The sequence below is a fragment of the Peromyscus eremicus genome, chromosome 7, assembly GCF_949786415.1.
Source record: "Peromyscus eremicus chromosome 7, PerEre_H2_v1, whole genome shotgun sequence".
NCBI lineage: Eukaryota > Metazoa > Chordata > Mammalia > Rodentia > Cricetidae > Peromyscus > Peromyscus eremicus.
Window position 1 is genome coordinate 99,207,556 of NC_081422.1, and position 12,753 is coordinate 99,220,308.

General features: G+C 43.5%; 1 protein-coding gene across 1 annotated transcript in view; it reads left to right on the top strand.

Moving 5' to 3' along the window:
- Positions 1–12,753, top strand: part of Cpne4 (copine 4) — a 348,290-nt gene that overhangs the window by 174,948 nt on the left and 160,589 nt on the right. The gene's annotated exons all lie outside the window — the stretch shown is intronic.

Consider the following 12,753-nt stretch of genomic DNA (forward strand, 5'->3'; position numbering starts at 1 on the left):
AATTAATACAAATTGCAAATCAGAATTTTTTTTTTGCAAAGAACTTGCTATAGATAAATAAGTAAAATGTAAGAAATAAATGGTTTGGTTGTTATCAAAATGAAAAGCAGTTTCCAGAAGGCCACATATAGGCCCTGAAACCATGGACACTGTAACAAAGGCATAAATTTTGAATTACATTTCTGGAAATCCTTAGCCCTGAGAGCAAGAGGCAAACAGAAACCTATTTCATAGTTCCACAGAGCTAATGAATACTAGAAATGTAGCACAGAGCCTGTGCTGGGCCTTCAGAGAACTCTAGCTATTATTTGAAAAATTTACTACAAAGCAATAGCTTGACGTGCTAATGCTTCTTTAGCACAAGATTGCCAGGTCCATGCCTGTGCAGTGTGCATGTGTGGTAAGGATTGGTAATGGATGATCATTTCAGTCTTGCTGTTGGTGTTGATGGTGTAATCGGCAGGATCACCAATTAGAGACCTGGTATGGCTCACTGACAGTGTTGATTATGAGGGGCCCCACAACCAAAGCTCTTTGGTGTACCAACAGAACAATGAAAGATGAGCAGGAGAGATGCATGGGAGAAGCCTCTAGGAGAGAAGCAAGACTTCAAAAAAATGGATCTGTGACTAGATATATGTACGTATTTCAACCTTTGGATGGTACAGTTAAAAATGGGAAAAGGGAAAACACATTTTTACCTCTTCTAATAAAGACATTATTGATGACAATCTTGGGGCCGTTGTCACGAAGATTCATTTACCTACCCATGAATTAATACTCCATTGAAATTAATCTCATGATTACCAACCCTATTTGTCCACCAGGGATCATCTCTGGTGTTTAAAAATTGGACATTTGGAGATTTTTGTGATATATGAAACAGCTTAAATCACCCGAGTGAAAAAGGAATCATCATCTGTATTAGTCTAGAACATTCTACTATTTAAGAAATAGATTGCAATTCCTAAACTCTAGGTGTGTGCCCCACCATGCTTCCTCTCAGCCCTTTCACAGACAGCTGCAGCTTTCAAAGTAGAGACTGTGCAAAAGTGTGAGTTTCCTAACTTCCAAGGGAGGTGTTTCAGAAGCTAGTAAAGAAAAAGAGTCACAGTGAACTTGAAAGGGAATTGGGGCGGGTTACTGAACCACTGTGGTGACAAAGTCCAGGTGCACAGTTAGTGACTGCTACATGGGTGTCTCTTAGACTTGTCATTTGGGCAAGTCATGTGACACACACTTGACAAAGCTGTGTGACCTCACTGGGCACAGAGAGAAGGCAGGAGGCTCTGTACACACACTGGAAACCAGGTCCCACTCTACAGAAACCTGGGGATCTCTGCCAAACCGTCCTCTAACCTATGAGCTGCAATGTCATGAAAATAAGAAATTGTGATACTCATAACCAGAGTGTGGCTACAGATAGGAGTTTAGGGTGGAGATGAGGGAAGAACCTGGCCAGAGAAACAGCAGGGAATACTAGAGGCAAGGGCTATTGGATCATACAAAATATTGGATGTATTCATAAGCTAATAATCATTTGTTTATTGCTCTGATATGAAAATATTGAGCAAACTATGGTTTTGACAGTATGTGAAAGATACATAAATTAACTAGCCTCACTTATTTTTAACATTTTTACCCAGAAAATACCCAATATATTTAACACAGATATCTAATTTACTAAGACATCGATGCAAGCCCCTTAAAGTGTATCTTGATAGCAACATGTGTATGTCATATGAAGAAAAAGGAGGGACAAATATGTATGGAAATATTAGAAAAGGCAGAATGTCTGTTTACTTTAGAGTGTACACGTATCCTGTGTGATGACAATCTAAAATCTGGGCACAGTGGAAAATGTTTTCACAGTGTATTTAACTGAAGAAGCCTTTCCTGATGGCTGCTTGCAGGGCTAGTGTTTGGACCAGAGTCAGTGAGACTTTGAATTACTAAGCATCCTTCTTGAGGACACTCAGGACACCCACTCATGTACTCTGTCAGCTGGCCATCCCAGTCTGAGAGAGTTTGAGGTCCTCTCCCCCTGCTGTTCGTGTAGTAAAGCTGACCAACCTGGCCCGTTGTGGGGGACCCTGCTCCTGGTACTGTTGGCTTCCACAGTGTTGCTTTCTTCAAGGATCTCTCTCTTTTTTTTTTTAATTTGTTTCAGTTGTCATAGGGGATTGGCTTTCACTGACAAAACCCACAAAAGGCTGAATGTATGTATGTATGTATGTATGCATTTATGTTTAGCACTAATGCTGGGTGCCAGATCCTGTGGGCATGTTGTCTAGAAAGTCATCGACTAAGAGTGTTGGGGAGGTAGAACATGCTCCAGAAGTCAGGGAACCAGCATAGCTCAACTGTCAATATGTAGCTAGAGGGATTTAAGAACATCACTTCAATTTCTGTAGGTTGCAGTTGCCTCTACTGAAAATGGAATCATAAGAACACCCAGGAATGGCATATATGTGGCATAGGAGCCACTTAGCCACCTCTTGATTACATTGCTGAGTGATCATTCTCACAAAGTTTAGAGAGAGTCGGAAATACCTTCCAGACTCTATGTTCCCACTGATTGCTCAGACTTAAGGGGTGGGATAAACCCACTGCTGTTCTCAGCTTCTATAACACACCTAAAACGACTGCTATCAGTGGCATACATTCAAAATCTGAGGAGGTGTAGAGATGGCTCAGTGGTTAAAGCCTCTGGATCTTTCCCAGAGGACCTAGGTTTATTCCCATCACCCACATGACAGCTCACAGCCATCTGTAATTCCAGTTTCAGTTCCAACATCTTCTTCTGGCCCCTTCAGGTACCAGGCATGTATGTGGTACACAGACATGCATGCAAGAAAAACACCCATACACACAAACTAAAATAATAAAAATATGGCTAAGGCAGGGTGTTGTGGTCCATGCCTATAATCCAGGCATTAGAAAGGCAAAGGAAACATATAAGTTTGAGGCCAGCCCAGACTAGACTACTGCACAGTGAGATCCTATCTCAAAAACAAAAACAACAAAATAAACCACTACAATGTATTTTTATATGTCACACACACACACACACACACACACACACACACACACACACACACACATATGTATATGACCTGTTTCCCTGGTTGGAGCTATCAGGAAAAAGTGACAGATAACAGAGTATTGTGGGGAAGGGGAGTGGGCATACAACTTACCTGTTTTTCCTTGCCCTGTGCACCCTGAAAGGGTCCATTTGGGTATCATGGTTGATTCACAATTAGCACCGATAGGAATTGACTCATAAGCAGAATGGGTGATTACTCTAAAAAAGTTAGGGTAGAGGAGTAAGCTACAGGATAGCTCCAGAACCTCATCCTCACATAGGACACCCATGGTGAAGGGGCTGAGGGGTCCCAGCTATCTCTCCTTCACACCGACTGTCTGAGGAGTGTGCTGGCCTGGAGATGTATGCGCATCGTCCTGCAGAGGAGTAGCTGCACTATTTTTCAAATACCAATTATTAAGAAAACCAGGGCTCTCCAGCTTCGGATGACCTCTCTGGAGGACTCTGCAGCTGTGGCAGAGTCCATACGATGGGAACATCCTATTAATAGCCAACATCCTGAATGAAGTGAGCATTGCTTTACACGTGAGTGGGGTTAGCCCCGTGCTCCCCTGTGCTCAGAATCTGACCCTGGCTTCACTTGGTGTGACCACAGTCCAGCACCTTCCTGCACTTGATCCTGGAACATTCTGTCCACTCTTTGCAGTGAGTAGGGAAAGACAGCTAATTTAAGACTGGGGGTAAAAATGGACTCTTCCCTTTGTGATAGAATTTTCTTAAGCACACTGGGCCTGGAGTATCTGCATGTCTCCTGAGCCATTGGAGAGAGGTCCCTGTCTAAATGGGAAGAACTTAAGGAGAACTTAAGCTGGGGAGATGACTTGGTAGGTAAAGTGCTTGCTGTCCAAGCACGTGGACCTAAGATCAGACCTCACAGCTCCTACGTAAAAAGATTGGTTAGTAGCACACCTGAGTGGAGAGGGCGAGGAGACAGGAGGATCCCAAAGCCTTGCTAGTCAACCAGTCAGATTATAATGAGACATCCTGATGTCAACCTCTGGCTTCCATGTGCACTCCCAAGGCTGAGTGCACCTGCACACACACACACACACACACACACACACACACACACACACTTAAGAACTTGAGGAAAATGCAGCAGGAGGAGGAAGGATGAGAAAACTTAAGAACCAACACCCAAAAAGGTCTTGCTGAACACCCAGCAGTCACACTGAAAAGACTTTTAAGGGACAACTGTCCAGATAGAGTTGGAGAGGAAAGAATGTTTCTCTCTCAGAGAACATGTGGAATATTGATTTATCAAAATGGCCTTGCCTGAAACAGCTGTGGGGAGACAGGACGTGAATAGATTTGTCTTCTCTGGGAGTGGAGTCATGCCTCAGGAAAGAGCTCTCAGGGAAATTCTAGTTACATCCCATTACTTAAGAGTTGGGTCAATTGCACAGTTAACCTCTCGGATCTACGTTTCCTCATGTGTAAAACAGGGATGGATGGTGCTGATTTATGATGTTGGAATGGCTACCTGGGAGGAGATAGGCCAAGTGGTTAGAGCACCTGTGGGTGCACACTAAGTGACCCGCTGATGTGTTTTCTGACACGTATTGATCTTGGTTAGGGACCAGGGTTCTGCTGCTGAAGGGAAGCGACCATGGTAACCACAGCTGGAGGTTTCCAAATCTTAAAGCCAATAAAATGGATTAGGATTTTCACTAGTCACACAGTTTTACCTGTGTTGACATTCACAAGACTTATGGAATGTTTGAGCCCTAGGAAGTTTAATTCTTGTAAGTGGGCAGCAAAACGTAAATATCATAGAACTGATCAGAGTTCTGGAAAAAAAAAAAAAAAAAAAAAACCTTCAGGGAAGTGTCCCTATTGAGCTGTGCAGGTAAGACTGAAGGAATCCTCAGGAGATGTTTTGGTGCCCTGGAATAGCAATACTGAGAAGCTTCTCTCATTGTGACATGGCACAGGGGGGAGGTGAGGAAGGTGTTGTTATCCTTGAAACTCTGCTAGAACGGCAGCTAGCAGGGCTTGTAAATGTGTGGGGTGGGGACGTGGTCACTGCCAAATTTGCTGCCCAGAGAAATGAGGGAGCAAGCAAAATTCACCAGCCTGACTATTTCCAAAGATGTGAGACAGTCTTAGTGTAAATAGTGTGGTGCACACAGTAGGTTACACACACAGTAGGTCTGGTTTGGACTCTCTGACTTCTGAGCTGAGTCAACACAGCTGGTAATAAGTTACTGGTTCTAAAACTTAACTGCACACTGGCATCACCTAGGAGGATTTATGAACTGCTGGTGACTACGTTTCACCCCTAGAGAATCTTAATTTAATTGGTCTGGAGATCCCCAAGTGGCCTTAAGATATAGCAAAGCTTGAGAATTACTGCCCGACATCGAAACCAGCTGGGAATCCCCAGCCTCATTATGCAAGTGCATGCATACAGTCATTCAGGCTTCCATTAAGCCACAGGGAGACAGAGCTGACACAAGCCAGAATGGTGCTGTCCACCCCTGAGTATTTAAATCTAAGATAATTACATTCAGGTAAGTTTAAAAATTAGTTCCTACGTCCCACTGGCTGCATTTCAAGTTTAAAAAGACGCCTGTGGCTAGTCACTGCCATTTAAACCATATTTGAACATCATGGAAAGTTCTATCAAGCAACTCTAAGACAGTGCAGGACCTCCAACTGAGCAGAGGCTCAAAGCAGTAAGTCTTGGGACAGAAATCAGGAAGCTTGAGTCTTACAAACTGAGCATTCATGACGGGGAGAAGTGAACCGTGAAGGACGGAGGCATTCAGCACCTGAAGACATGTTTGAGGCCGCATGTATATGCCAGGCTATTGCACGATTGGATGTTCCGAATGCATAGAGCCAGCAGCCTGTGGGGCTGGTAATAAAGGGAGTGGAAACCTGAGGCCCCTCACTGACACTGTAGACTTCTCTGAAGGCACCAGCCAAGTGGCACTGACTTCTGAACCACACTTCCGGGCAAGGTGGTGTAAGTCTGCTGGCTGCTACAGACAAGATCAGAGCCCCAGGCCTTGTCCCTTGTGACAGCAACATCCCGCTCTGTGTTCAACAGCAGTTGATTCCAGGACCCTAAAACAGAACCCCTTTAGCACCAGAGGCTCTGATACTGAGAGATGACCATCACACCACCGCAGAGGACAGGAAGGGAGGGGTCAATGAACTGCTAGTGGGGGAAAGCCCCTTGCCAACCTGCTCAGTCTGTTCTACAGGGCTGGGAGGTTTTACCACATGGTAGATGAAGAGTGCCAGTTTGGAGAGGAACCTCCAAGAGGCGCCTGGCTGGATGTTTCTAGAAAGAAGGGTGCATTCATTTTCCAGGTTTGCTCTAAGTGCCACTAGGTGGGTGGCTAAAAGGAGACATGAATTCTCGCAGGAGTTGGGCGACAGTTGAGGCCTGGAGACAGAGCAGTGCTTTTTCTGCTAGCCCAGCCATCTGTTTTATTATCAGAACTTTATGTGGTTTAATATACCCTCTTGGAAGTTAATATGGTTTGAAAAATTGCCTGCAATAAACCCTTTCTTTTCTGCACATAAGCTTATCTGTTCTTCATTCGGCGAAAATTAGTTTCTCTCTATCCACCCGTAATAAATATGGAAAAAGAGTACTTAAGGAATATCACTCTCGGGAAGTATCTAGTTTTGAGCCTGCCTTGGGGCCCTGGTCAAGTCCTCTGGTCTATGATGTCATTCTTCACCAGGGTCTGCTGGGAACAAGGGTCTGTATTCTCCTTGAAACTCCAGAGCATTTTTGACTGGCCTCAGTGTTGGGTGCCCACTTTTACCTCCTCCCCACTCACACCAGTGAATTTTTAAATTTACATTTATTTATGAGGAAGCACATATGTCAAGAGTGTGTACACAGAGGTCAAAGGATGACCTGCAAGCATCAGTTCTTTCCTTCTCCTGTGTAGGTCCTAAGACTAGAACTCAGGTCCTGGGGCTTGGTGGGAGAGCCGTTATGAGGAACAGCTTCAGGTGTGCAAGACCAGTGGTTAACATAAACAAGGTTGAACACACAAGCTCCAGAGCTCGACTGCCTGGGTTCCAATCCACCTCTGTTACTCATAAACTGTGTGTCAACAGGGACGCTGTGGCTCTCTTTCTCCTAGTGAGTATGTAGTTTTGTTACCATGAGAACGAATAGCCAGGCAACTGCCTGCCAAAGATTTGAATGGCTACTTCCAAGGTGGGTACTCAGATGGTAAATCACTTGTGAAAAGATTGTAAGCATCATTGGTTTAGGAAAAATGCAAATTAAACCCATAATAAAAACACTGCCTACCTACTCAAGCTTGAAAAGTTAAACACACCTCTTCTACTGCTAGGCATATATCTGCAAACAAATCAACAAACAAACAAACAAACAAAAACTGTATGTCCATGCAAAGGGTTGCACATAAAGGGACTTGCAGGTTTATGTGTGATAATCAAGAACTAGAAACACTCCAAATAACCAATAGTGGAATTCTACACAGATGAACCTTTTTTTTTTTTTTTTTGTGGAGTGTATGTTCATGCGGGTATACTTGTGTGAGGATCACATGCATGTAAGGGCCAGAAATCAGCCCTGTGCCTTGTTCCCCAGATGCCATTCACCTTGTTTTTGAGACAGGATATCTGATTGAACTGGAGATTGTTTATTAGACTAGGCTGGCCAGAAAATCCAAGGAGCTGCCTGTTTCCACCTTCCCCACAGCACTGGGATTGTACATGCACGCCACCACACCCAGCTTTTTATGTAGATTCTAGGTAGCAAATTCAGGTCCCGATGCTTGCACAGTGAGAATTTTCCAACTGAGCTATCTCCAACTCCCAGGTGAACAATCTATATGACAGCAATGGACGAAATACAAAATAAATATGCTGGCTGAAAGAAAAAAAAGATACATGGCATGCATGTTGATATGCATGTTATATAGAGTTTGTTTAATGAGACGGGGTTACAAACAATCTCTACAGACAGAGAGCAAATGCCAGTTTCCTGGGAATGGTGTAGGGAGCTGAGAGGAGGTTAAAATGAGAACACTTGGAGAGATGGAGATACATTCATGGCCTTGCTCATGGTCATAGTTTTGGAAATATGAACATATATAAAAATTGAATTGCACACTTAAAAATGAGTTCCTGGGGCTGGATAGCTGGCTTAGAGGTTGAGTATTTGTCGTTCTTGTAGAGGACCTGGGTTTGGTTCCCAGCACTCACAACCACCTGTAACACCTGTTGTTGGTTGTTTTATTATGCTTTACTCTTTGGGGGCCCGCTACCCAGATCCCAAACAAATACACACAGAGTCTTATTCTTTCTTAGAAATGCCCAGCCTTAGCGTGGCTTATTTCTAGCCAGCTTTTCTTAGCTTAAATTACCTTTCTCTACTTCTGTATATCTTTTCTTTCCTTCTTATTCTGTGTCTGGCTATATAGCTTGGTAGCTGGCCCCCTCTTTTCTCGCTCCTTGATATTTTTCTCCCAGATTTCTCCTTCTATTTATTCTCTCTGCCTGTCAGCCCTGCCTATCTTTTCTCCTGCTTCACTATTGGAGGTTCAGCTCTTTTATTAGACCAATCAGGTGTTTTAGACAGGCAAAGTAACACAGCTTCACATAGTTAAACAAATGCAACAAAAAGAATGCAACATTAAAACAAATGTTCCACAGCATAAAAAAATGTAACACATCTGAAAATAATATTCTACAACAAATACCAATTCTAGATAGGGGATCTTTCACCCTCTTCTGGCTTCCCTTGGCACTGCATGCATATGGTGCACATACATATACTTGAGCACACACATAAAATAAACTTTATAAAAGTGTTGACTTTCCTTAGTGCCAATTATGCCTCAAAAACACTGGTGGTGTTTTAAATGAGTGTCCACGATATAGCAAATACTCTGAAAATATTAGTTATTGGAAAGTCATTGTATTAAAAAAAAACATTTGACATGAAATATTTTCAAAGATCATCATATAAGCTGTGGCCATTTGAGGCTGGGTTCTCTCCCCATAGTCAAGCTACATTTGCCTTTCCATGATGTATATGAATAAACACGAAATAAGGACCAAGTGATGAAGTCAGTCTGCAGGCTGAGTTCAAAAGCCTACACTATCATCTAGCATCTTACACATATGACCAGGAATTGTCTCAGGTAGAAAAGAGTATAAGGCCATCCCACATGATTGCTGCGAAAACCAAAGCTAACAGATGGATGTGAGTGAGGGCTGGAGAGGTGGTTCAATGGTAAAGGCACCTGTGACTAAGTTCAGTTCTCCAGATCCATGTGATGGGAGGAGGGAACTGGCTCCTACAAGGTGTCCTCTGATCTCCACACAAGTGTCCTCATGTGTAGACACACACACATAAACAAATGAATGTGATAAGTTATTTAAATGGTTATGAGTATGTCCTGAGAGTTCTAGAGCAATATGAATATATCAATCATGATGACAGTGGCAGAGAGGGGCTAGATAAGCATTGATGACTTTGAAAACTGGATGATAGAGAACAACCAAGATTAAACCACACTTTACCAACAACCATAACAACCTCACCTCACACCGGAGCAGCTTGTTTCACAAAGACTGGCAAGCCCACAGCACAATTGCCTAAGACATGCAGAGTGGTGGGCACACCTGCAGTCCCAACCCACAGGAAGTATACAGCCCTGCCTGGAATAGTTTCTAAGACTCTGGATTGCAGGGTCCTATGATCTACTCATAGGATCTACTCAGGGGTCGGGTTTTTAAGGACTGTTCCCTCGAGGAAGATGGCAGTAGATCTTTAGAGATACCTGCCTTGAACTTGACATCTCTCATTGAGGAACATGTGCTGCTCAAGGCTATTGCTCTGGGGATCCCAGTCTGCGGCCTCCAGAAGGATGATGCGTCTCTCAATGACTGGAGATGCAGAAAACTTAAAATCATCATAAGTACTCTCCTCACTGCCTTCCCTCTGTGTCTGAGCACTTCTGCTCTCAGGGTTCTGAGTGGCTGAAGATTATTCTTGAAGATCATAATCTTCATAAAGTCAATATTATTACTTCGTTTCTTTCCATTGTCTCATTTCCAGGGAATAGGGCTCACTTGGCTAGCCTGTCTGAGATGTGTAGTTTAATGCCAACATGAACCATATTTTGATATGTAAATTACACTTGAAAATTAAAGAGTGACCCATTTGTGTCAACTGAAGTGTCTAACAAGAGTAACAAAGACCAGAGTCTCCATCTCCTGTCTCTCAGCATTTGAACCTGTCCGAGACACTGTGTTCAATCACAAGGAGAGAATATTTTTTTCTGTCTTAGAGATGTCAAATCTATCTGTAACCCATTTCTCTATCAAAAGATACTTAAGCCATTCATTTTGTGATTCATTATTTTATGCATTTGGATCAGATGTTAAAATAAAACAAGTCTCTCAGGGCCAGTTGGAGCCAATCCATGATGGAGAAGGGCCTGGAAGGATATATGGGGCCTGTGGAGTAGATGCCCTTTCTTAGTGTGGCAGTCCTTGGCCATGTAGAATTGCTGGAAGGTTACCAGCTGTTCCAATATATTTTTCCAAATGGAGAATAGAAATAAGCCTTTATACATTGGACAGGAAGGGGAAAACGCATTAAGTGGAGGAAAAGAGCTGTCTCCATGTCACCTTTCACCAGTGCTCCACAAGCTTGTAACCTGTGATTTTCACCATTATTCAAAACAAGAAAAAACTAGGTCAAGAATTATGCCAGTAAATTCTTGTACTGGCACAGTCAGTGGTAAAAACAGCTCTGCCACCAAAAATGAATTTATATACGTGTATATATATGCGCACGTGTGTATGTGTGTACATATATATGTATATACATATGTATGTATATGTATGTATAAATGTATGAGAGTAAAATTCAGCTAAAATAGGAACTGAATCTTCATGGGGTACCAAAACAATCAAATAACCACCAATCTGAGCAACAACTTGTAGAATCCTAAGCATGGTGGCCCTGAGATGGCTTTCTGATGCACAGCAACATGACAAGGTCTAGGTCTTCATTTTCCTTGAACCCTGGATTGTTCACCCACCTTGCATGACAGGTGTGTCCCTCATCTATAAGTTCCTCCACACGGGGTCCAACACGAGAAGGCAGATGGCTAGGGCCAGGATCAAGGCACTGCACCAGGTGTGGTGAGGGGCAGATGGAGCAAGGATTAGACTCTCTGTGGAGCACTGTGGGCGTGGTGACACGGTGGAGGACTCTTTCCCTCTGGAAGGATATTATTCTCCCTTACCTGTGTGAAAGGAAGGGGAGTGGGGGTATAATTTGTGCTAAGAACCAGCACTTGAGAGGCAGTCAGCAGACTGTGTCTCTACTTGAGTGCCAACATGCTGTAGGAACAAGCAGGCTCCTGTCAACTTGTGGAGTATGAAGAATCGGTTTCTCCCATTGGAAGATGCTAACAGATACTTTTTTCAGGTTTCCAAAAACATAAATGGCTTTGTGTGCTTTCCCTTGTGACAAATGCAAAGGGAAAGAAACGTCGTAGCCCAGATCTGGACAGGAAACAGACAACAGAACCAGAGAGAGCCCAGCCCATGAAGCTGAGCCTCTAGAGAATCAAACTCTCTTAGGACAAGAGCAAAGAGCTGACACGGGAAGATAAGACAGGAGGGGAGTCACAGCAGAATGTCATTGCCACCTTTGGTCTGACTGGATAAGAGATGGGAACAAAAGACTAGATATGACCCTGCATGCATGTAATCCCAGCACTCAGGGAGAAACTGAGACAGGAGAATTGCCATAAATTCCAGGCCTGCCTGGATGCATAGTTAATTCCTGGCCAGGCTGACTTACACAGAAAGACCTTGTCTCAAAAATGAAAAATAAAGCCTGAAGAGATGACTCATGGAAGACCTGAGTTTAGTTCCCAGCACCTACATCAGATGTTTCATAAGTACTCCAGCTCCAGAGGATGCAACACCTGCCTTCTAGAGCCTGCAAGCACCTGCCCTCATGTGTGTATACACATGCACACAAAGACACACTTATACATGTATTAAAATAATCATTTTTAAAATCTTCAAAACGAAACAGTAACAAAGCCTGAGATGGGGGGGGGGCAGGTTAGGATGAGGGCTCATGTCACCAAGCACCAGCACAAGCTCTCTAGATGGAGGGGAAGAGTCTATGACAACATCTATACGTGTAGGGGCAGGCTAGAATCTCTCTGTTCTCCCTCTCCCTCATTGCCTGCCCAGCCCTCCTCCCTCTGGTAGACCCCTCCTAGAAGAGAGCCCCCAAAATTCAATGTATAGAGTTCAGCCTTTTCACCTAGCAGGACAACATGTTGTAGACTTGGATCTGGAAGAAGGGGACAAGCAGGAGGCAGAAAGAAGGACCACTCATGGCGTGTTGGAACACATAAACTCCTCTCATCCTCTACTCTTCTAATTGGCGTTATGCTAGTAGTGAATGGGTGAATGCCTACCTAATGAAGAGCACACTTGAAAACAAAGGTAGCTTGATCTTCATTCTCGTGATCTTTCTCTTTGTGCTCCTGGGAATCTTGAGTTGGAAACTTTTATTAGAATAGACTTGGCTAAAATGAGACAGCTAACCTATCATTTTCCATCACTGTGCTCAGCAGACATCACTAATTGACCACAGATGTCTT